Genomic DNA, 25,596 nt, shown 5'->3' on the forward strand with positions numbered 1-25,596 from the left:
CGGTTACTCACCGTCCACTGAGCATTGTCCCCTGGTCTGGGCGCAGTCGTCTGTTGTATTATGTTCCCCGGGTTCAGCACAGCACAGACGGGGCAAAAATTGCTCTGAGCGCGGCTCTATTGTTATGTTCTTGTTTGTCTGTCCGTCTGGAGAGATCAGTTGTGTACTCACTCAGTGTGTAAGAAGCACCCGTGGATGTGAAAGGGAGGTGTCTCGGGAATGTTGCCCTGAGGAGACGTCTAGTTTCTGTGTTTATCTGTGAGGGGTGAGCTACTGGGACAGCAAATATGCCCTCTAACAAGGTCAGCCTGAGAGTGCCAATGCGTGCCACATGAAACTTTCTGTATGACCGCCTTGACACAAGGGAGGCAGTGGCTATTTGAAATGTGACCTCAGGACATTTACCCCACACATGTTTCATGTGGATATGGGTGGCTTAAGACATGTTTACAACCCTCCAGCTGGAAAGACACTTCAAATGTTAGAAGGAGTTATTAGATGTTGACAAAAATGTACATTCTGGTCAAAATCTAATTTTAACTGTCGAGAAAATAGACATTGAACATGTCTAACGCTGATTAAAGTTAATCATTTAATACCAATGCATACCTTACTTGAGTAATTAGGCTATAAATTCAATTAATAAAAGCCATTAATGTCGAATTAATCCCATTCCAGTCGCTGCTTAATTCTGCTTCAGGTTTTGGCATTGACTCTTATTTTTTTTGGATCGCTCTGGGTGACAGTGAGACCAGTGCAGCTGGGGATGTAGCCTATTGCACCGCTGGTCCAGCGCTAAACTGAAACAGTGATCCTCCTACCTTTGGCAAGGCGCTTAAGGGTACGCGAAAGAATAAAGAAAATATCATATATCTCTCACTGAATGAGAGATCCTTTCAAGTGGAATTCTGTGGCTGAACCAAATTGGTTTGGAGGCGCATACCAAACAGATGAACAGCCTTTTCTTTCAATGAGAGCAGAAGTAAAAAAACGCAGCAATGACATTCGATTGGCAAAAGCGGCAGCCGTGCGCAGCTACAGGGAGCACAGAATAACTATTGTGGGGATTGGTGATTGAAAACACAACTGTTAGCGAGCAACCAGGCAAAGAGACAGATGTAATTTTCATATGGTACGGATGGTTCAGTACCACGGGGCGCTGCATGGATTGTTTCTGCTACCAGTCGTTCAACATCAGCCACACTCACCAGCGATTCCAAATTACTTAGGAATTCTGGACGGCTGTCTGAGAAAGATATCGCGGCAGAACTAGGCGAGAGTGCCATGTGTTTAGGAGCGGCATAGAAGAGCTTTGTGGTCTGTTTTCCACCGGGGACAGGTGGTGTTGTGTGTGTTGGGGGGTAGTTGGGATACAGACACACAACCCGCGAGACAGTTGTCTTAAGGATGTCACGCCGGCGTATGGGAACAGTTCTGGACAGAGACAGGTGCGACTGAAAGGAGTAGTTTACTAACGGCTTTAGTATCACAGTTGAAGAGAACCGCAAACACCTTTCCTCAACCAGTCTGGATTTTAGTCCAGGAGAAGCAGGACTGTAAGGAGTCGTGAATTCAAAGACCCAGAACCCGGCGCACCATTTACGCGACAGTTACTGGTAAGTGTGCGGGAATATCTACCGATTAGGTCCGGTCGAGGGTGTAGGTGGTGCACCGTGAAGCACTACCGCGTAGTGTTGAAACCATGGCTATGCGATAGTGCAAATTGCCTCGGAAAATGCATAACCTAGTCAGTTTTGCAATGCGTTGATTTTTTTTTGTTGTAAAATTCACATATTGAATTTATTTGACTTGGTGGAAATGGTCACCTAATGAATTTGATTTATTTTTATTTGCCTCCCCTGCAAACAGCGTTTTGATTTTGTAATAGCAGCATTATGCATTGTAATGTTGTGACACTGTGGATGTAACACTAAGTGTTATGTGCGTTTCAGAAATCTTTGACAAAATATAGCTTGCTCATTTAACACGACTGATTGAACCACGTGAGGATATTTTGTTTGCATCCCCTGCTGTTTAGTGAACAGGTGACGAGGTTACCCGTTATATCATGTATGGCTTTACAATTTTTAAAACCTTATATTAATCACTTCAGTTTTCCTTAATACTGTTTAATCGTTACACAATTATGACAATGAATTAGGCCTGATGAATAATAGAAAAGAGCACATTTCGCTTGTTTCTGGGACATTTTGGTTGTTAGTACATGGTAGAAAACATAGGCTCGTTTTGCAAGCTTCAATTACACAAGAGCTTAGACTGTGAGATGAGGTGGCATCTGAGCCGTGATTGAATCTCATCTGAAAACGTGTAGGTGGATCGTGAACCATGAATAACTATCGCTCTGGTGTACCTTTAGTTTATGCTACCATGGAAAATAATGCGAGTGCTAACAAACCATGAACTCTGTCTCTGTGTGTGTGTGTGTGTGTGGAGGGGCTGTCCCCTTATCAGTCCCGTTCCTTAAACTCCTGCTTCTCCCTGCACCAAGCTGCCTCACTAACAGCAGGCTACATGCAGCTTGCACACTGGCTTGTGTCAGTGTTACTTGTCTTTCTGCACCGTTCTCTTCTCCCCATATTTCTAAATGTGGAAACTGATAAAACTGTTGGTCGCTGCAAAAAAAAACACAAAAACCCAGAAGTGTCTCTGTTTCCGAGCTTAGAGTTTTTTTGTTGTGGTCCCCTGTTTCAAATTCAAATTGCCATTGAGCTGCCTTTTGTTGGCCTCTGAGGTTTGTGGACTGGAAAGGGAGAAAAAGTAAGTGAAGTCCCCAAGGGTCAGAGCATTCCAATAAAGGCCCTGAGGGAGAGGGAAACAGAGAGAAAGAAAGAGAGCTAGAGAGGCAGAGAGAGGAGAGAGAGAACTGGGCAGAGCTAGTGAAGAACAGAGCTGTGGAGACAGTTCTCCTTGGTGGGTGCAGGCTACAAGATAGATAGCAGAGAGAAGAGGGCAGGTCCCACCCCTCCCTCTCATATGTCAGTCAGGCTCAAAAGGAGAAGGAGCCCTTTAACCATGCACTGACAAGCCGTTTCCTCCGCAAACTTTAAGCACAGGTTTGTGCGAGTGCATTCGGGCTGTTGCTTTTGTGCTGCCGGACGAGCAGGGCAGAGTGAAGCAGGGCGGAGCGGAGCTGCCGTGGCCCTGTTTGGGCTGCGTCTCATCATTCGTCTCGATTTGCGAGCAAGGAGCATGGAGCCAATGCCTGGAGCCTGTGATTCATGGCTCGTGCTGCTCTTGCATGAGAAAGGAGTTCCCTCCCTCCTTGCTTGCGTTCTCACAGCTAATGTTCTTCTCCCTTTCCTACACACACACACACACACACACACACACACAAGGCATGTACATATACACATGCACACACACACACACACACACACACACACACACACACACACACACACACACACACACACACACACACAGGCATACACACACACACACACACAGGCATACACACAGGCATACACACAAATGCATGCATACTTTGATTATGCAAGGAATTTCCTGTTGGAACAATTTAGGTTGGAAGAGCAGAGGAAACTCCTCGAAGTCAGATAAGATTTGGGGGGATGATTTAAACACGTCGGCTCTTTTTCGCTACTTCCTCCCGTGACTGCGAGTTTAAGTGGCACGGCGGAGGCTATCGGTGGCTGACGGCCTGGATCCGTGGGCCTTTGTTTGGCACCGAGAGGTTTCAACACCCTGCAGCTGCCGGCCTGTTTTCCACTGCGCGTCACAGGCTAACGGACTGCTCAGTGGAGCGGTGCTAATCCCTTACAAGCCCAGCACTCAGTTATGAGTTAAGAAGTTACTTAGTTGTGAGAGATGTGCAACTTCCCTCAACACTCTCAGCCAATATAGTAACCCTGCTGTTTTTATTGCATATTTAAACTTTCCACATAATTAGTAGGATTTGTTAACATTTGGATGTGAGTGTGTGGCAGAGAGGGTATTTTTGTCTGTGTGTGTCTGTGTGTGTCTGTGTGTGTGTGTCTGTGTGTGTGTGTGTGTGTGTGTGTGTGTGTGTGTCAGTGGTACACTGAGTGTGTGAACATATGTGCTATAGCGTGCATTAGCAGTGTAGTGTTTGATGCAGGATTTACTGAATGGCTGCCCTGTTACTACGAACCCCCGTGTCCTCAACAGCCGTGCGACAAACCCCACAGTGCAAGTGTCGCGCCCGCTGTGCTGACATAACAGGTGCCCCTGTTCAGGGGCCTCAGTCGCCTCTCCGGGACTTACGTCACCTGCGTTAGAGGAGGCGGCCCTCCAGCCCGGACCCACAGGAGTCCTTTTTTGTCCAGGTCCACTGAGCTCCGTCTGAAGACCTGGCTGGCTTTGTGCTTAGAGTCCCAGAGCTGCCCTCAGGCCCAAAGCTAACCTGTAGCCTGGGGCTTTCCCTTCCCCCCTCTCCTCTCTCTCTCTCTCTCTCTCTCTCTCTCTCTCTCTCTCTCTCTCTCTCCCTCGCTGCCTCTGTGTCTTGATGTCAAGCCCTCCCAGGCTGCAAGGTCTGTGTCCCTCTATGCCGGCTGTCAGGCAAAAAAGGACACTGCCCACTGGGACTGTGAAAGGGACAAATTGACCGTAACAATGTCCCCACTTAGCATGTGGAGTTAGCAGAAAGAGAAGGTGAAAGGAGAGGCTGGAGTGGCAGGCTGGGCAGCGCTGAGCACAGGCTGAGTAGAACTGCTCTCTCTCTCTGTCTCTCTCTCTCTCTCTCTATTTCTCACTCACTCTCTCTTTCTTCTCTATCTCTCCCTCTCTCTGTTTCTCTCTCTCTCTGTTTCTCACTCACTTTCTCTTTCACTCTATCTCTCCCTCTCTCTGTTTCTCACTCACTTTCTCTTTTTCTCAATCTCTCTCTCTGTCTCTCTCTCTCCCTCTGTTTCTCACTCTCCCTCTGTATCTCCATCAGTCTTTCATGCTCCCTGTATTTCTTGTTACCTACTCTTTCACTTTATCTCCCTCTATCCCTCTTTCTTCTTAATTTTTCTCTCTCTGTCATACTCTCACATCTTTCTTTATTTTTCTCTCTCTCTTTCATTTGATCTTTTCCCTCTATCTTACTTTCTCTCTCTCTCACTCACTCAATCACCCCCCCCCTCGCTCTCTCTCACTCACTCACTGTCTCTTTATTTCCCTTCCTTTCTCTCCTTCTTTAACCCCCTTTTTCTCTTGTCATTCCCCCTTTTATCTGCACCCCCTCTGCTCTTTACCATTAGCCCTATGCTTGGTCACATGACCAGTCTCCCCGGTTCCGCCCCATTACACCTTCCAGTGCTGTTTATGTCAGTGAGCGGCCAGTTAGCCATGGGTCCACACTAAACAGGTCACCCTCTGACCCTTCCAGCCCTCCGTTCCCAGGGCCCAATGAGGCGAGGCCCTCGGGCAGGGCAGGGCTGGGTGCCCCCCCCCCCCCCCCCCACCCCCACCCACCATAACCCCCCCAGTGTGCTCAGGCTTTGCACAGGGCAGCTGTGGGTGACTGGTGCACTGTAGAATGTAATAAACACTTTCCCTGCGCTATCTCCACTGGGAAAGAGAGGAGGGGGGGGGGGGGGGGCTGGGCTGCCATGTAACCACACTCTCAGCCTGTGCGCTTCTGCTTCACATCAGCCTTTTATCTCCATCTCTCATCCCTCTGTCTCCATCTTTCCTCTCCTCCCTCGCTCTCTCTCTCGCTCCGTTTCTGTCATACTTTCTCTCTGTATGTTTCTCATCAGATGCATTAACACTGAGGCTTCTGTACAGCCGAACGAGAGAGTTCAAAGAACATCACTATGTAGTCAGTAATGAGGTGTGTGGGACTAGGCACTTGTGTGTGTGTGTGTGTATATATGTGTGTATATATGTGTGTATGCATGCGTGTGTGCGTGCATGTTTGAGTGCATGCGCGTGTGTGTTTTCTACTAGTTGGTGTTCAGTGACAGTTTTGACAGTGCTGACTTCACTGCAAACTGCTCAGCTTTCCGTTCTACTCATTTTAATGTATGCCTGTGGGTGTGCAGCTAGCGCGGATCAGTCCTATACATTGCCACCAAGGCTGGGTTATGTAAGCGGATGGATGCTAAAGGAGGCTGTCAATGAGGGCCGACTGCTGAAGAAAGCGTTCTTGTGCTGAGCAGCGCTGCATTATTTTTGACATGTTTAGAAGCGGGGGAGGGCTCTCGGACAGGAGCAGGGAAAAGGGACACATTCCCTGGTGAATGCGAGAGCACGGCTTTGGCCGGGAGGACCGGGGGAATATTTGTGGGAGCAAGGCGGATGAAAAGGCGCCGAACGTGACGGAGCAGGGCTGCACATTCGGGCTCCTCGACATGAATAAACAGCAGAGTGTGAGCGGAATGCTTTTCACGGCCTGTTTGTCGCTGAGGCCCTCCATACAGCTCTCCCTCTCTCTCTTTCTCCCTCTCTCTTTCTCCCTCCCTCTCTCTCTTTCTCCCTCCCTCTCTCTTTCTCCCTCACTCTCACTCCCTTTCTCTCTCTCTCTCTCTCTCTCCCTCACTCTCCTTCTCTCTCTTTCTCTCTCTCTTGTTGGTAATAGCACTGCATCCTGAAGATGCCAGACCCACTAACACCTCTCATTAATGAGGGGAGTGTGTGTGTGTGTGTGTGTGTGTGTGTGTGTGTGTGTGTGTGTGTGGGGGGGGGGGGGTAAACGAGGGGTCCCTACGAGCAGGACATGTCACTAGCGTGTGAACGGAAGAGAGACAGTCCAGTGTGTTGTCTCTCACACAATCTCCATGTCTTTCTCCCTTCCTTTCGCATGTCTCTCCTTCTCTCTCTTTTGTAATACCTCAGACTCCACGGCTCCTCTGCTGCAGGCTTTTGGCTCCCCTCGGGCTGCAGATGGGGCTTCGGTTATTTGTCTGTCGGGGAGGAAGGAAGTGTTGGAATCATTGTTGTGAGGGACGGAGGGATAGAGAGAGAAAGAGATAGAGAGAGGGGATAGAAAGAGAGGAAGAAAGGGAGAAGGGGAGAGAGAGAGATAAATATATATATAGAGAGAGAGAGAGAGAGAGAGAGAGAGAGAGAGAGAGAGAGAGAAGGCTAGACCCAGAGGGCCAGAGAGCAGCTTCACACGTCTGGCCTGGGCAGATTCATTTAAGACTCCCCTCTGGGAGCGCAGACAGTATGTGGCCACTTTCTCATTTCCTCTCTCTCTCTCAACCTCGCCATTTTATCTCTCTCTCTCCCTCTCTCTTTCTCTCTCTCAGACTCTCCCTCGCTCACCTTTTATCTCTTTTTTTTGTCTCTCTTCTCCCTTTTGTTTTAGTCATGCTCCTGTTGCAGAACCATTTTGGAAACATGGTTTGCTAGAGGAATCTGTGTTGACAGAATTAGACTACATAGAACTAACCAAGGCTCTATCTACATTATAACAGTATACATTACCTGCTATGTCTATAACTTTTTTACTGTTACAAATTCTTACTTGCTTAAATATGGTCTGTTCAGTCAGAGTATCTCTTAATATATTGTGTGTTTTTACTAGTGTGGCTTGTGCCCCCTGTCCCCTGCTTTGAGCTCAGGGGTAATTAACAGCTTAGTGCATCCTGCAACCCGAGGGAGTTTGTCATGCATGAGAGAAAAAGAGAGTGAGAGCGAGAGACAGAGAGAGAGAGAGAGAGAGAGGGAGAGAGAGAGGGTGAGATCAAAAGCGGGATCCGGTGAGGCAGAGACACAAGAGAAAGGGGAAGATGAGTAGAGGACAGAGTGCATTGTGGGTAATTCAAGGCAGTGAGGTAATGCTTCAGTCACTGGAGAGCTGGAGGTTGAGAAGGTGCCGGAGGGGCAGAGGGGGAGCTGACGTCAAGAGGAGCCCAAAAGGACTCTCTCCGGGGTGGGGAGAAAAGTCTCTGGAAGAGGCTACTCGCCTTGATGAAGAGGGCCCTTGAAAACACTTAATCAACTGGTCCTCCAAAGCAGCCATTAATGTATGGACTGAATCTGTCTCTGCCTCTCTCTCTTTCTCCCGCTCTCCTCTCCCTCTTCTCCCTGTGAAGTGGAGGGATATCAAAGAGTCTCGTAGCCTTTCCAGCTCCTCTCGTTCCCTCTCTCCCTCCCCGTTTTGCGGAAGGGGAACCATAACAAACAGGCGTATATGAACCCAAGGAGAGGAGCAATCTCTTTCATGTGATGTAGAGAAGGGGCAGGAGGCCAGAGAGGCCATCAGCGGGATGAGCAACAGGCCTGGCGCCAGCCGGACCTGGAACACGACTGGCCCTAACCCCGCCCTAACCCGGCCCTAACCCGGCCCTAACCCGGCCCAGATGACCTGGTGCTGCATGCCAATGGCACAGTTAGCACACTAAGGGCCAAATCCTTTTCTAGAGTTAGCCATAATCTGGATTGTGTTATACCCACTGCTAATGTACCCTAAATGCAAATGTAAGCCTCGGTTCACATGTGTGCACGATGCATTGGAAATGCAAACGCTCATTGATCGTTTCCTGGAAATAGCCTGCAAAAGCTTTGGGAGGAAATCACAGTTGTAATGCAAAGTGACAAAACATTAATAGATTTACCATATTGAGTTTACCTGGCCAGCAGTTGGCTTCTGTCATCGATTTTTAATGAAAGGAGAGAGTAGGGGCGGACACCTTCAGCACTTTGTGTTTCTCTGCGCTCTCTCTCTCTCTCTCTCTCTATGTCTCTCTCTCTGCTCACCTCTCTCTCTCTCTCTCTCCCATCTGCGTTCAGCGCCGGGTCATTTGAATTTGCATGTAAATGTTCCAACCCTCCACGGACCCCACCCCACCCCCCCGGTGGGCCGGCTGGTGCAGGACTCAAAATGGGCTCCTGTCGGCACGGCTTAGAGAGGGAACCGCTGACAGGCGCTGATGGTCGACGGCGCCGCTTTGTTGTAATAGGGGTTGAAGGGGAATGCGAGACGTTTGATGGTTGTGGTGGTGTTGGGATTCTCTCTCTCTCTCCGTTCGTCTGTCCTCCTCCCTTCTTTCCCTTTCGCTCTGTCTCTCTTGCCCTCTCTTCCCCTTCCTCACCCTCTTCTCTCCCTCCCTTTCCCTTCCTCCCTCTCTCTCTATTCTCTTGTCTGATGTGTTCTCCAGCCACTGCCCCGTTCTCTCTCTTTCTCTCTCCCTCTCTCTCTCTCTCTCTCTCTCTCACTCTCACTCTGCATTTTAGTGATTTGTTTTTCTGAAAACATCACAAAACTGGTTTGCACCTCTGCCGGTTGACCTCACACTTATCATCCAGGGGTGTCTCACAGTCAGGCAGGCAGGCGGACGGGCGGGCGGGTGGGTGAGTGAGTGGGGAAGGGGGATCTGTCTGACTTCCTTCACTGCTCTGGGGTGGGAGTGGGGCTGCGCTGGAGCTGGGCGAGGGGGGCGAGTGGGGCGAGTGGGGGGCAAGGGGGGCCGCGGCTCACAAATCACACGGTTGGGCCTTTGAAGCTGCGCTGGAGGCCCGTGGCATAGCATAGCGTGGCACTGGCGTGTCATCAGCATGCTAAATCCTCCGGATGTTTCTCCTGCTCAGGCCGGTCTCGACTCAGAGAGGGCGATAGGAAGAGAGAGAGAGAGAGAGAGAGGATAAGAGAAAGGGAGAAAGAGATGGAGAGACAGAGAGTTAAAACAGAAGAGAGAGACTGATAGAAAGAGACAGGAGGGAAGAGAAAGACAGAGAGAGAGAGAGAGAGAAGAGTAAGAGAAAAGTAAGAGAGAGAGAGAGAGTGAGCAGGTCAGCAGAGGAGTGAGAATGCGAGTGGAGTCTTTCTTGGAAGGTGCTGTTTAATGACCTCTATTCTCCAATCGCTTCGGGTGTCTCCCTGTGCCATAACGTATTAGGCCTGAACATGACCTGAATTCTGTCCAGACGCATGGCTTTGATCTTCAGCAGAGAGCAAAGAGTTGCTGGTTGTTTGCACCAAGTCCTGGCTTTATCGGACGGACGTTACAGAGGAGAGGTTATATGATGGAATTTGACATTTAAAATGGGAAGCACGCAGCCATCTACAAATCTACTGAGCGTGGCCGAACATTGAAAACATAATATCAATTCCATGCAGTCATCATCCTTGTGTCTCCCGCAATTAGACTGCAGGTGGAGGCGGGGGGGGGGGGGGGGCGTGTGTGTTAATGGCTCGTGTCCAGAATGGAATTCATAATATCCCTCTGCCTAATCTTGCACAGCACACAGTACACAGCGCTCATGCTAGAGCTGTTTTTTTTCCTTAGGAGATTCTCTGCAGTCTCTCCAAGACTTGCTTTCTGTGTGTCTGTGGGGAGAGGGGAGTGTGTGTTTATGCAGTAGTTCTGTGTGTGTGTGTGTGTGTGTGTGTGTCTGTGTCTGTATGTGTCTGTGTGTGTGTGTGTCTGTGTCTTGTGTGTGTCTGTGTGTGTCTGTGTGTCTGTGTGTGTGTGTGTTTGTGATGGAATGTGTGTTTACGTTCTGGGTTTGCCAAACGTCTTTGTGACAGGGTTGAGGAAGGGTTGCGTCTGTGAGGTCGCCTCTTCCAAGGCCTCCGGTTCGGGCCAGCGTCACGTGGTCATGTGACCCATCAGTGGCACGCTGGTCTTGGTACCCTGAGGAGCGCCAGTTGTTTATTTTCCCCTTTTGCTGGCTAACCTTTGAATAATTATCTTCTTCTTGCTCCATTTAAATGGCACGTCTTTCCACCCCTCCTTCCCTCCCTCCCTCCCTCTCACTCACTCTCACTCCCTCTCCCTCTCTCTGTCTCTCTCTGTTTTATTTCAATCCTTGCCTTCTCCCTCCTTAGTCCATCGCAGTAGCCAAGGAAACTTGATCTCACAGTCTAAACTAAAGAAATAATCGAGCGAAGGACAAAGGCCTCGGAGAGAGAGAGAGAGTATAGCCGGTGTGCAGTCTGTGGCTTGTCAGGCACAGGCAACGTTTTCCTTGAAATGTGAAGGGTGGAATAACAGAGAGCAGCACTGACAGATATTTTCCGTGTCAGAGTGTACTCACGTTAACGCGGTGAGGGTCTGCGCAAGGGGCTGTGTGTTTGTCTGTGGAAATTCCGAGCAAATTGGCTTAGGGTAGAAACGTCCAGATCATTGTAAAAATATGTTGTTTTGGTAAACAGTCATCAGGCCGTTGCCTGTAGCAGAGCCATGCTATGAGAGGGATTGTGTTTTTTACAGTTTGCTTTATTGATGAATCACAGCTCACAGTATTTAATTATGTTGCTTCAGGCTTGTGCACATAGTTTAGACAACGCAGGGGAGTGCTGTTCCTGCCAAACGTTAAAGATGCCGCTTATTTTCTCAAATCGTTTTTTATAGCTCTTGGACAGGAGTGTTCCTTGCTCCCTGGGGTGTTTTTTTTTTTAAGGTTAACAGTGTTTTTGTTGTTGTTTTTCCCCTCTTTGTTTCTGGTTGTGGCTGTTTCGCCCAGCCTCCTTCTCTGGGCTGTCACCGGCACCATTAACAGGCGCAACAAAGTGGCCTTAAAGCGGCACCCACTGCAGCCCTAATAGAAGGACAGCTCGGGGAAGCACTGGGCCATCCTTAGTTCACATTTCTGTGCGCTTTCATACAATAATGCTCTCAGCACAGCTGGGCCAATTACTCTCATTCCTGCCTTCTAGTCCTACCTCCCTCTGTTTTCTCTTTTTTACCCACCCTCCCCTTTTCTCTCGCCTCTTTTTATTTCTCTCTCCCTCTGCCTTTCTCTCCCCTTTCCCCCTCCCTCTATCTATCCTTCTCTCTCTCGTGCTCTCTCTTTCCCCCTCCCTCTATCTATCCTTCTCTCTCTCGTGCTCTCTCTTTCCCCCTCCCTCTATCTATCCTTCTCTCTCTCGTGCTCTCTCTTTCCCCCTCCCTCTATCTATCCTTCTCTCTCTCGTGCTCTCTCTTCCCCCTCCCTCTATCTATCCTTCTCTCTCTCGTGCTCTCTCTTTCCCCCTCCCTCTATCTATCTTTCTCTCTCTCTCCCCTGTCCTCCCTCCCTCCCTCTCTCTCGCTTTCCCCCTTCCTCTATCTATCCTTCTCTCTCTCTCTCTCTCTCTCTCTCTCTCTCTCTCTCTCTCTCTCTCTCTCTCTCTCTCTCTCTGTCTTTTGCGCTCTCTAATTCTGCTTGCTATTCCCCAGACACATCTGACCTGAGTGAAGTAAGGACAGTTTCACTGTAGACGCAGAATGTTTACGCCACTAATAACAAATTGTAAACTGTGTGAGAATGCATGAAAGCTGCATTTGTCAGGATTTGTCGGGCGTCTGACACGAAACCCAAACAAGAGCTACTGAACTGAAAAATGGACGGCAAGCTAAAGGAACTCCACACACTGCTCCCTCTGACTTCAGACTAGCGTAGAAAAACCTTGTTTGTATTTGGGGGAATGGGCTTAATATTTATCCACTTCCCTCTCATTTTTCAAGTACAAATATTGATAAACCCCACAAACATAGACTTTTCTCTCACTCAGATTCAAAACAGGTATTTCTCTTTCAATTTTGTTGTCTGGTCAAATAGCAACAAACAGCACAGACTATCAGCAGACTCATTTGTTGTTGTTGTTGTTTTCGATGTGTCTTGGCTTTTTCAGTGACCTCAGTGTTCCTGTCTGAGTTGTCTTTAAGGGTGGCGGGGAGAGGTTGGGGGAGCTGAGGGATGGCTCTTGCTCAGCTCTGCGGGTGGGGCTTGGAGGTGGGGGCGAGGGGGGGGGGGGGGGGGGGGGATGCTTCCATCTCATTTGGAGCTTGAGCCCCTGCGCCAGCCTCAGCCTCAGCAGCCTCAGCCTCAGCCTCAGCCTCAGCAGCCTCAGCCTCAGCAGCCTCAGCCTCAGCCTCAGCAGCCTCAGCAGCAGTAGCAGCCTCAGCAGCAGCAGCAGCCTCAGCCTCAGCAGCCTCAGCAGCAGTAGCAGCCTCAGCAGCCTCAGCAGTCTCAGCCTCAGCAGCCTCAGCAGTCTCAGCCTCAGCAGCAGTAGCAGCCTCAGCAGCCTCAGCAGCAGTCTCAGCCTCAGCAGCAGTAGCAGCCTCAGCCTCAGCCTCAGCAGTAGCAGCAGTCTCAGCCTCAGCAGCAGCAATGACTGGAGACAGGAGAGGTGTGCAGGAGATTTGCCTGGCAGATTTGAATCGCTGCCCACAGAGAGAGAGAGAGGGGATGGGGGCAGGAAGGAGAGAGTGAATGAGAGAAAGAAAGGGGGAAGGGAGAGAGAGAGAGAGAGAGAGAGAGGAATATAGAAAGCAAGCGAGAGAGTGAAAGAGAGAGAGATTGTGAGAGAGCGCAATAGAAAGCGATGAGAGTGCGACAGAGAGTAAAAGCACAAGAGTGAGGGAGAGAGAGAATGAGGGAGTGACAGATTGAGAGAGAGAGAGGGAGAGAGAGAGAGAGGGAGAGCCGAAAAAGAAAAGGCCATGCAAATCCCGCCGCTGGCAGCTGTGTAGAGCCCTTCATTAATATAATAAGCCTCCTCCATTATTCCTCCACGGCCTGAGCCCCACACTGTGTCCGTCCGGCTCCAAGACTCCTCTAATGGCCGCCACGCTCCACACCTCTTCTGCTGCCCCGCATTCACTTATTTATATATTTGTCACTTAGCCTTTGTCACACACGAGTGGAAAAGTGGAAAAGCTGATTACCGGCGCCCGCAATCTATTCTGTTTACGTATTTCTCTTTGTTTTTTCTTTTTTCATTCGCTGGTGGGTGGGTGGGTGGGTGTGGGTGTGTGTGTGTGTGTGTGTGTGTGTGTGTGTGTGTGTGTGTGTGTGTGTGTGTGTGTGTGTGTGTGTGTGTGTGTGTGTGTGTGTGTGTGTGTGTGTGTGTGTGTGTGTGTGTGTGGTTGAGGCATTGTTTCGTGCGTGGCTCCCTGACTGCTGAGAAGTAATTGCTGGTGTGGTTGGAATCAGTAGAAGAGTGTGCTGGGGCTTAAGGAGTATTTGGGACTTGTTTTTGTCTCTCTATATTTTGCTGTTATTGTTGTTGTTGTTGTTTTCACCTTTTTCGTTTGCGTCGGGAGTCGACATCAGCGTCCTTTGTCTTGACTGTAGCTGGAGGTGCTTTTGGTTTGGATAATCCTACGCAGCTCTTTTCTTCTCTGAGCTTCTCACCTCAAATGAGGCAGACAATTTTTTTCTCAAATCATCTTCTTTCTTAAGAAACCTTTGGGGTGCAAACACTAGCATAAGAAAGAGAGACTGTGTGTCTCTGTGTATATGTGTGCACACCAAAGTGTGTGTCCATCTGTCTTTGTTTGCTGTGTGTGTGTGTGTGTGTGTGTGTGTGTGTGTGTGTGTGTGTGTGTGTGTGTGTGTGTGTGTGTGTGTGTGTGTGTGTGTGTGTGTGTGTGTGTGTGTGTGTGTGTGTGTGTGTGTGTGTGTGTGTGTGTGTGTGAAGATGGTAAATGTGATCTTCATTGTTCTAAAACATGTTTAACAGAATTAGCTTTTTCACATGTGTCTGTCTGGCTGTTAGCTGTGTAATATAGTGCGCATGTGGGTGTAATGGGTTAATTGAGAACCACACCCACTCTTGCTCATTAAAGGGGTTTGAAAGTGGGATATTTTGAGCTTACTGGAATGTGCAAACTGTGACGTAATGGCCTTTTTAAAAGCTGCTTGTTGTTAATTTTAAAATGTATCCTTCTGAACTAAATGCTGATAATTGTAATCTTAAAAAATGCAAACTTGTGGACACTTTTTTTAGTGTGTGTGTGTGTGTGTGTGTGTGTGTGTGTGTGTGTGTGTGTGTGTTTTGTCTCAGGAGTCCCAGTCTGCCTCATCTGTCTTCTAGCCTTCCTCCACAATGTATTTAATTATGCCGTGAGTGTTAATGACTCACGCCTTTCTCCCCAAGCCACAAATCCCCCCTCATCCTCACAGCAGACCTTTAACGTCAGACAATAGCGGTCCCCCGCATGGGTGTGGCACCACTGCCTTTCATCCTGTCTGAGCTGCTGAGGGTTTGGCTGTTAGCTGGTTGCTTGGCTAACTGCACTGGGGGTTATACTGGTTAGCTGGCTGGCTGGTTAGCTGTCTTCTTGGCTAACTACACAGTGGGTAGCTGGTTAGCTGGCTACCTGGCTAACTGCACTGGGGGTTTGGCTGGTTAGCTGGCTGTATGGCTACCTGTACTGGGGGTTTGGCAGGTTAGCTGGCTGTATGGCTACCTGTACTGGGGGTTTGGCTGGTTAGCTGGCTGTATGGCTACCTGTACTGTGGGTTAGGCTGGTTAGCTGGCTGCTTGGCTAACAGTACTGTGGGTTACACAGTGGGTAGCTGGTTAGCTGGCTGCTTGGCTAACAGTACTGTGGGTTACACAGTGGGTAGCTGGTTAGCTGGTTGCTTGGCTATCTGGCTACTGAGTTACATTAATGAGACACTGAAGGGGGCACGTGCTCCTTGCTTGGGCATGATAGGCATAGCGCACCCCCCCGCTGACAACCTTGTTGGGTTATTATCTCCCCACTGAGACCCCCTGACCCAGTTTATCTCAGTCTGTGTTAACACCAACCAGCCAAGTCAGGGAAGACAGGGGGCGTAGTCATTGGCAGCCATTTCCTGTCGGAGGCACTGCATCAGCAACTCCAAAGAACCCCAAATGTTTTACAACATAGATGTCAGCAAACTTAGGCAGGAGTGTCTGTATAAAAATACAGAGTCATGAGAGTAGCATTAAGAGTGTGATTTGGCAGATATCAGTGCCATGGGAGTTATGGCTGATACGTGAATGTTGAATCAGGAATGTCTCTCTCTCACACACACACACACTCTCTCTTTCTCTCTCTCTCTCTCTCTACATCCGTTTCTTTCTGTTTCTTTCCCTCTGTCTCTGTCCCTCCTCCCTCTCTCTACTGGCTGTTCACTTGGTGGGCCATTCACATTAATTCTCAGCAGAAGTCCTACGAGAGCTGGTGAGTCTCTAGCGGCGCCTGGCCTTGGAGTGGTCCAGGTTTATAAACACACTCCTCTCCTCTCTGCTTACAGCTTTCCCTCAGAGACAGTGATTAACATTAAACTCATATTGGAAATGTCAGAAGGCTTTTACCAGCCAATATTTTTTTTCTCCTCGTATCGGAGCGGCTCTTCATTCGCCCTCGTCGTTGTCAGTTGTGGATGTGGGTACGCTGAAGCTTTTCTGTGTTGTGTGCTAATGTAAATGTGGAGACTTGACTGTGAGCCAGCCTTCAGAGGATGCCCCCCCTGAGACCAGGCCGTCTCCGACCTGGAGTAATTCTCCTTCGTTTGCATTAGCATACTCATTAGCGTGAGTGATTAAACACAGCGATAGGAAACCGTGCAGACCGGAGCCCACACACTGCCTCCCGGCCAAGTGGTCTGGAAAATGAGAGTCAATCCCCCCCCACCCCGCCCACCTCCTCCCGACCTGGTCGTCACATCACCTGGGTCTCAACATCCCCTCCCCACCCCCTGCTGATTTCTGCCGGAGGGGAATATTTCATGTTCATGTCACGGGGAAACCACTGCTGTTACAATTAAAACAGTCAAGGCTGTGGCATAGGAAAGTAAAGACACGGTCCAGAGAAGAAAAACATGCCAAGCTTAATTCAGATACATTGGAAGTAGCTTGGGTGAGTTTGGACTTAATGAGTCTTTCGACACAAAGTGCTACTAAAACAAAGAGCATAGTTGATAGTGGAAGACCCAGAACTCATTACATATTTGCTTGTAACTGGTAAGGGTTGTACTGAGACTGCAAATACAGTGCGTACTTACCTCTCATATCAGTATCTCAGTACCTGCTACTCTGAAAGACAACCTCATAACAAATGAGGAAAATATTTCCACCTGCCCTGTCACTGTTTTTACGCAACCGTGTGAAGAGATGCCGTCGAAAACAAAAGAGATAAAATCATAGCGGCGCTTAACACTTGCACACTTGAAATAAACAGTTTTATGCTAATTAGCCTCGGCAAAGGCAGCTGTGTGTTAGACTAAATGTTGGCGGTCCGGATGCAGAGAAAGAGACAGAGAGAGATGACTGGTGTCTGAGCTCTCCGCCGGCAGTACGTTGGATGTGTATTTTGTTACCGGCCTCCCAAATAGTCACGTTATTTCAGGACCTGCTTTTGTTGATTCTCCTCAAAATAGCACTTGGAAATCGGTCTTGGCCCTTGTCCATGGGCATCATGTGTGGTTTGTTAAGGGTATTTTTAATGGACGCGACTTAATATAGAGCAAAACATGACCTTGGCTGCCTATTACCAAAGAAGCTTAATATAGTGGAGGGGGGTCTTCTGTGGTCATTGAAAGGGTTCCACAGCCCCAGCACCCTTAATGTAACAGCAGGTGACGGAGTGTGAAATATAGTCAAGCTCTTTGACGGTCCCTTAATAGACACCCTCTCCCTGGCTTAATGGAGAGAGCCTCCTCTCACAGGGACAGTGCCTGTGGCAAGGCCTATATAGGTTTCCAGAGTAGTGGTGCAACCGGAGAAGCTCTTTCACACCAGGCCACTGATTACAGCCAGTTACATACATCGTGTCGACACGATCAGCCATGCAGCACTGCACATCAATAGCGCACAGCTCGCGGGGTCACTATCTGTAAGTGGAACAAAAAAAAAACCGGAATGATGATGGCTGGGATCTCTTGTTTGGTGCGCACTGATTCAGAAAGACGAGGGGGCGAAGTAGGAGCGTGGCGTGCCCAGAGTTCCCTACAATGGAGTTAAAGTAAGCATGGAGGGTGTCCAGTAAAGTAAGTAAGTGTGTGTGTGTGTGTGTGTGTGTGTGTGTGTGTGTGTGTGTGTGTGTGTGTGTGTGTGTGTGTGTGAGAGGGAGAGAGAGAGAGAGAGAGTGTGTGTGCATACATGTGTATGAGTACACTGTGTGTGTGTGTCTGTGTCTGTGTGAGTCTGTGAGAGAGAGAGACATAGTGTGCATACATGTGTATGAGTACACTGTAAATGTGTGTGTGTGTACAAGCACACACCAGAGTTCTCCTCAGTTCATCCGTGGAGTTTCTTGCCAGCCGACCGGCCGAGGGCCCTTGGCTGGCGTCCACACCGCTGAGGTTGGCCTCCCTCGCCGCGGTAACCCCTGAGCTCAGGTTCTGGAGATCATTGAAGCGGGGGGGACATGCGCAGAATGGTTTCCACTGGAGCTTTAAGTGCGTTTGGAAGGCCACCGCTCCCTGCCCGCCAGGAAAGCCCAGTTATAAATGAGTCTCTGCTGAGGGCCAGTGAAGGGGGAACGGGGGCCACTCCACGGCAAGGCTGTGATTAGGGGGACGGGGGACGGAGGGGGTGAAGGTTTGTAGAGAAGCAGTACAGGAGTCATCGGATGCCTTTGAGGTTGAGAGTTTAAAAGAAAACAGAAAATTAAATGCCGAGGTTTGAACTTTAGAGCGGCCGATCATCCATCTGCAGTGGGGGGGAGAGCAATGCAGCAGGGAAGACAAGGTGTGTGTGTGTGTGTGTGTGGAAGAGAATGAGTTTAGATTGTGCTTGTAGAGTGTGTTTGTGCTGTATAAAATCCATTGCAATTTGTCTCCAATGTCGCTCCACAACAGATTCCTCATTGTCAGACATGCAGAGGTACTTAACGCTCAGAAGCCCTTGTTTGGCTAGAGTCAGCTTGGCACCTACTTCCACACTGCGGGGACACAGAGACCCCAGTTTGTTAATTAACCAAAAAACTGTGTGCACTTCCAAGGAGATAACTAGGAATGAGGAAATAACTCTTCAATACCCAGGAAAAAAAAAACTAAAAGAATAAACAAAACAAAACAAAACATGGAATTAGTGGCGCTGGCAATTTGGCAGTCCATCAACAGCAAAGGACTTTTTTTGCATGTGACATATTGGGTGTGATTAGACAGTTTGCAGACGCTGGATGGATCCGACCCAATCCGGCCCCGATCTGGCGCTGAGCCATTTCATCAGGGGAGCCATTTCAGCAGTCTTTGTGTGTGTGTGTGTGTGTGTGTGTGTGTGCGTGCGCTGCATCTTTCTCTGTCTTAAATACCTTCAGCTTGTCAGCTCATCAGCCCCCCCTCCCCTCTCTGTTCCCCTGCTTGGCTCGGTGAGGCCCGTCTTTGTTATTTTTCTCGACAGTTTGTGCGCCCCAAGCAATCGGAGAGGACTGCCTGCGGTCGTGGGCGGCCTTCTGTGTTGTTTAGTGACGGCGGAGAGCGGCGGGCCAATGGTGGTGACGGCGGCAGGCAGGCGGATTGTTGATGACTCCAAGTAAAATACACAGAGGAGAAGGGGGGGGGGGTCTCAGCAACTGGGGCGCGACAGGAGTGTGTGTGTGTGTGTGTGTGTGTGTGTGTGTGTGTGTGTGTGTGTGTGTGTGTGTGTGTGTGTGTGTGTGTGTGTGTGTGTGTGTGTGTGTGTTAGGGTGGGGGTGGGGGGTGCACCGCCGGAGATAATTAATACTCTCTCTCTGCCTACAAAGAGCGACCCCCTGCTTGCGCTAATGCAACGCATTGGTTTGTGAACATTCTTCAGAGTGCTCTCATGCAAAGGACAGGTGTGTGTGTGTGTGTGTGTGTGTGTGTGTGTGTGTGTGTGTGTGTGTGTGTGTGTGTGTGTGTGTGTGTGTGTGTGTGTCGGTGTGTGTGCGCGCGTGTGCGTGTGTCTTTGTGTGGGGGGGGGGGGGGGGCTGTCATAAAGGTTGCTTGCTGTTGGTTATCATGACAAGGTAAATGAGTGTGTGGTGGTGTTGTCACAGATGAGCATCTCTGAGACAGGACCCGTCCAATGAAACTACCCTGGTCATACATAGCACTGATGTTGGCATCCACTGAGAACGTCTAACTACAGGTCATCATCTACTCACCACTCACCCTCACCGCTCCACCCCCCCACCACTCCACTCACCCCCACCACTCCACTTCGTTCTCACTGGCCATGACTGCTTTCATCCCCCTCAGACTCACACTGTAATTTTCCCATCTTGCGTGCGTGACAACATTTTGCCTCAGCCTATCCAAACACTGCCCCCATTACACAATGTTATGGAACGCCTACTCTAGTAATTGGTCTATGAAAAAAAAAATAGAAGAAGGAAAAAAAAAAGACAGAGAGCGGGAGAGAGCATCACCGGCTCACTGTAATATATATATATATATATATATATATATATAAAAGCCGAAACTGCACCCTGAAGCAGAGCTGTGAGACCACCCTGTGTTCCGGCTCTGTGTTGCCACAATCAAAAGGGGATCAATCAAACGTCAGCGAGCCGATGGTGGAAACGCCAGAACAGATTCAGCCCTGGACTGGTGCAAGTCACGGACCGATCTGTTGCAGAATCAGTTACTCCCTGAGGCGCCATTGATCAGGAGTCACAAGCCACATGTGTCACACTGTGTGTATGTGTTTGTGATTGTGTGTGTGAGGTTGTGTGTGAGTATGTGTGTGTTGGCTGTGCAGGTGTATATGTGTGTGTCTGTGCGTGTGTGTATGTGCTTGCATCTGAATCCAATTCAGGAGCGTGAGGCACAAATATATAAAAAAGATAAGGGCCTTTCAGATAAGGCGTTTTGGTCGGAGGCCCATGACTGGGCCCGGCTTTCAGTGCGGTTCCTGCCTTTGTGTGGCCACTGACTGACAGCTATTTACCCTGGGTCTGGGCCCACTCTCTGAAGCCCGGGCCCGCATTGTTCCTCCTCACGCACTGCTCAGAACCAGGGGGCCCAGCCAGCCAGGGCCCCCCCAGCTCTGAATGTGCCAAACTGGGCACTGAATGCATAAGGGCAATTTGCTTTTAGGGAGGCCCAGTCAGTCAGAGCCTCATCCAGTTAGACACGGAGGGGCCTGCTAAGACGAGCCTGTGGTCAGGCTTTGTGTGTGTGTGTGTGTGTGTGTGTGTGTGTGTGTGTGTGTGTGTGTGTGTGTGTGTGTGTGTGTGTGTGTGTGTGTGTGTGTGTGTGTGTGTGTATGTGTATGCAGAGGGGAGCGGGTGAGGGCACACATTAACAATGCTGTGTGTATGTCTGTGTTGGGTGTATGTGTATTCAGTATATGTGTGTGTGTATACGTACGTAATTACAATGCCGCATGTGTTTGTAGTCTGCGTGGGTTTGTCCGTGCATATTGACAATATCTTCTGCATATATCATAAACTCCCATGAACTCTCAGACTTCACAGTTCTCTTATGACACTCGATTCGTTATATATGTGTATATATATAAAGTTCTCTAAACCGTGGGCGTGAGTTGGGAAAAAAAAAAGAAAAGAGAAGATAAAACAACTGCAAACAGGGCATAGCTATATCCATCACTGCATGGGAAAAGGCTAATTTCAGTGCTGCTGGAGCACTACAGCGCTGCAATGCCAAGTGGTCTGCAAACGGCCCCTAAGAGGCCTAAATGTACCAGAGAGCGGCATGTTTACTGATAATAAGATCTACCGGCTACATTAGACCGCGGGTGCAGCCAGTGAGCCCTCCTGTCTAGGTGAGAGAAGAGAGGGGTGTTTAAAAACACTTTGTGCAGACTGAAGACACTCTCAGTGTAGCAGAGCAGAGCAGAGCTATACAGTGAGCAGGGGCTATTTTCTTTTTCTTGCCAGGGTCGAATAGATCCACTTTCCACTTCGAATTCAGAGGACAGAGAAAGAGGGAGAGAGAGAAGGATGGACAGTGAGAGAAATAGAGAGAGAGAGAGAGAGAGAGTGGACGCTATCCTGCACAAAGTCTTTCTGAGGTTACGTTTCCAGAAGAATTGCAGGCCTGTGGTAAAGACTGGTAATGAAACTGAGCCTGAGTTGGTTTATAAACTTTCAGACAGATTACACAAATCCACATTGAGATTCTGACAAAGGAAAGTAGACACAGAGAGAGAGAGAGAGAGAGAGAGAGAGAGAGAGAGAGAGAGAGAGAGAGAGAGAGAGAAAAGGAAAGAGAGAAAGAGAACCTAGAGACATGGAGATTTTTCTCTCTCTCTCCCTCTCTCCCTCTCTCTCCCTCTCCCTCTCTCTCTCTCTCCCTCTCTCCCTCTCTCTCTCTCTCTCCCTCTCTCTCTCTCTCTCTCTCTCTCTCTCCCCTGGTCTGTGGTGTAATTCTCCATCGCACTGCAGGGTTGCTGTAATGGAAGAGGTGCGTCAGTGATTCATTTCGGCTCCGATTCAAACATCCATCACAGAGGACCCTTCAGTTCCACTCTCCCCCTCGGTGGACCATCTCTTCATGCCTGGTGCTGGCCCACCACACACACACACACACACACACACACACACACACACACACACACACACACACACACACACCTACACCTCACTGCTCCACAGTCATGAAAGCGCCTCAAAATGTTTTTGGCCTCTCTGTTAATGGACTGGTTCTTGGGTTCTTCTATAGAGAGGTCCCAGCAGAGTCACACTGAATAGTTCTCATGCTACAGGGGGGACTGGTATGGGAAAGGGTCTGAAGCATTAGAAAGCAGAGAGAGAGAGAGAAAAAGAGATGGAGAGTGATTAGGGAGGGAGGGAGGAAGGGAAAAAAGGGGAGAATAACGCGATAAGAAGAGCTATTAGGAATGGTAATGATTCGCGAGAAGAATAGAGCGAGTATTGCCTGCTCTGGCCGACCCACCGCACTCCTTTCTTCCCAGCAGCCTCTGCACTTGTAATCTCTCGATCAGACGGCTCCTCCGCCTTCCTCCAAATCTCCCCTTTTTACCCAGCAGCCCCTGTGCTGCTTCCCCTCCCAGAAACCCAATACCCGTGTTCGCCGACACTTACAATGCAGATGGGTCGGCATGCAAATGAGTGAGACCACACAGACGGAGAGAGAGGGAGGGCGAGAGAGAGGGAGGGAGGGAGAGAGAGAGAGAGAGAGAGAGGGGAAGGGAGAAAGAGAGAGAGGAAGAGAAGGAGGTATGCATAGGGAGTGTTGGTATGCTTTCTACTCTTGACTGTTGGCCCTCATCATCCCTCAGACTCTCTATCTCTCCATCATCCCACTGTCGCCCTTTCCCTCCCTCCCTCCCTCCCTCGCTCCCTCCCTCTCTCTCTCTCTTTCACGGCTGTGTTTGGAGAACATGTTTGCTTTGTCACGGCTCAGGCTTGCCCTCTACCCTGGCGCGCTTCACTGCTCTCTGGTGCAGAAGTTAAAACACACACACACACATGGGAATGAAGTGGAAGCGCTCAGGCCCGGCCTTGGGCTCAGGGCTACAAGGGACAGCACACACACACACACACACACACACACTCACACACACGCTACAAGGGACAGCACAAGGCCTGAGTGAGGAGCTAAGCCTTCAGTCTGGCACTAATCACCATGAGGCATGGTGGGGCCTGGTGGAGAGCAGAATGTTGACTGATAATAAGACTGATAACGGGGACCTTTCCGAACGTTAAGAGGAACTCAACGAGAGTAGTTGCATCCTGCCGCTCAACCACTCAAGCTCTACGCTCAGGGAACAGGCATACTGAGGAGCTCTGTACTTCAAACAGTACGCTCAAAATATTAGTGCAAATCACGTATTCCCATTGTGCATCAATTATCCGCCATTAAGTGATTAAACATCGGTTGATTAAATGTGCTGTTAGCTATGCTAACATTACACATATCTTCATCACAAATCCTCAAATCGTGCAAAATGCACCTTATACTGTAGATGCTTTGACTCCCACACACTGACACTTTGGATGTTTCCGGATTGTTAACACAGGCGAACTGTGCTGAAACTTCCCTTGCACGTAACAGAGCTCAGAAGAGTCCCGGAGACATTCTCTCTCTCTCTCTCTCTCTCTCCATCCCTCTCTTTCTCTCTCTCAGAGCGTCTGTTTTCACGATAGCTGTCAGATCACGTGGTATTCCAGAAAAAAAATGATCACTCACTGCAGCTTGTGCTGCGCATTTGTGCCTAGGGTCCGTCGGAGGGAGCAGAGATGAGCGGTTTGGCGCCTTTGAGTTCCATTAGGAAGATGTAAGGGTCTGTGTCCAAACGCCTTATGAGAGTCAGGCCTTAGGGGCCTCCAGGGGATGGAGGGATGGAGAGAGGAGAGAAGAAGAAGACGTGGATAGCCAGAGCGTGGGAGAAACGGGCTTTGGCACTTAGCGGGCGACTGCCAAACGGCCGCTGCCCAGATCGCAGAGCGGACATGTGCCAGACCAGGGTTGGATGGTCCGTGGCGTCGGCTCCTATCTGGGGCGTCCATTAGCAGCTCTCCTGCAGGTGTTATCTTTGGCAAGGCTGCTGCATGTATATACGGCTCCCCCTCGCACCATAAACTCAGGCTCATGCCCCCCTCTGCCGTCATCTCAGCTCTGCACAGTGACGGTTCTGGCTTGTATGGCTCCCTGGGTGAACGCCCCCCTTTAAAACCCTCACTCACCAACTCACCCCACCCCCACCCCCGCCAACAGAAATTGTGTGTCTATCCAACCTACCACTCCCCCGCCAGACATTTCTGCACTAACTATAATTAAAATTAAGACATTTGGAATGAGACAAATACATATTCAGAATATTTAAAATATGGAAATATTAAAAGATTAAGACAAATAAATACCAGTGTTATGAATGAACTGTGTTTTTTTTGGTAGAATTTTATAGTGTTACTGATTTTTACTAATTGCGTTAGTACTGTACAAAATGGTGCGCTATTTGATAGATTCTCCCGCTCCTTCTATCTTAGGCGTTCCAAATGGGAGACCCTGCGGTCAACCTACTTGACAACAATAAGCGGACGGGGATATTGCTCACAAGGATATTCACAGCCACCTTTTCCATGTACCGCCTTTTCCTGTTCCCCACATTTATGTGTGTATGTGTGAATTTGTGTGTGTGGGTTTGTGTGTGTGTATATCTGTGTGTGTGTTTCAGTGTGTTTGAGAGTGTGTGTGTTTCAGTGTGTTTGCGTGGGGGCTTGTGGGTGTGTGAGTAGGTGTGTGTTTTTGCGTCTGTGTGTGTGTGTGGTTGTTTTTGCGTGGGGGTGTGTGTGTGTGTGAAGGGGGGGGGGGTTGCGTGGGTGTGTGTGTGTGTTTGCGTGGGTGTGTGTGTCTGTGTGTGTGATAGGGTGTGTGTGTGTGTGTGATAGGGCGTGTGTGTGTGTGTGTGTGTACTGAATACATGAATAGCAACTCGGACACGCATCTGGCCCTGGTCTGGGGCTGGTGTGTGCCACCCCTGGTGCTGGTCCGTGCTGAGTTAATGGAGATCAGGGATGTGCCCCGGGCCTCAAGGCTTTCAGCACCTGGTTAATGGGGCGACAGGAATGACTCGGCAGCTGGGGAGACTGGTCTGGTCTGGTCTGGTCTGGTCTGGTTGCTCCGGGGCCAGGGGCAGGAACACTCGCTCCGCAGCAATCATCCATGCCCAGGGAGTCTGGGGGAGTCTGTGTGATTCCTCTTAGGGCCCGGCGGGAGATAAATGGGGTGTCTGCACTCATCAGTCAGCGGCTATGAGGAGCCCCCTCCAGCTTTGCCCCCTTAGACACACACACACTCAAAACACACACACACACACACACACACACACACTCGCACACACACACACACACACACACACACACACACGCTTCTCATTGGGTGTTGTCTCAGAGGTGCTGCTGTAGGTGGCTCAGAAGAATGGGCCCATTTAGCGAGGCCATGTAAACAGTGTCGAAGGCTGTGTAGACTCTCTCCATCCCCCCCTAAGGGGGTGTCACATCTTTGGGGAGATGGATGGTCTTG

General features: G+C 49.5%; 1 protein-coding gene across 2 annotated transcripts in view; it reads left to right on the forward strand.

Moving 5' to 3' along the window:
* The first annotated feature begins 737 nt into the window (after positions 1–737).
* The window catches only part of sema6bb (sema domain, transmembrane domain (TM), and cytoplasmic domain, (semaphorin) 6Bb), a 108,870-nt gene continuing 84,011 nt past the window's right edge, over positions 738–25,596 (forward strand). For both annotated transcript variants that reach the window (XM_031574595.1, XM_031574596.1), the window contains exon 1: positions 738–1,616. The gene's annotated coding sequence lies outside the window, so the exon portion shown is untranslated. The remainder of the gene's footprint in view (positions 1,617–25,596) is intronic.

The sequence above is a fragment of the Clupea harengus genome, chromosome 10 (assembly GCF_900700415.2).
Source record: "Clupea harengus chromosome 10, Ch_v2.0.2, whole genome shotgun sequence".
Lineage (NCBI taxonomy): Eukaryota > Metazoa > Chordata > Actinopteri > Clupeiformes > Clupeidae > Clupea > Clupea harengus.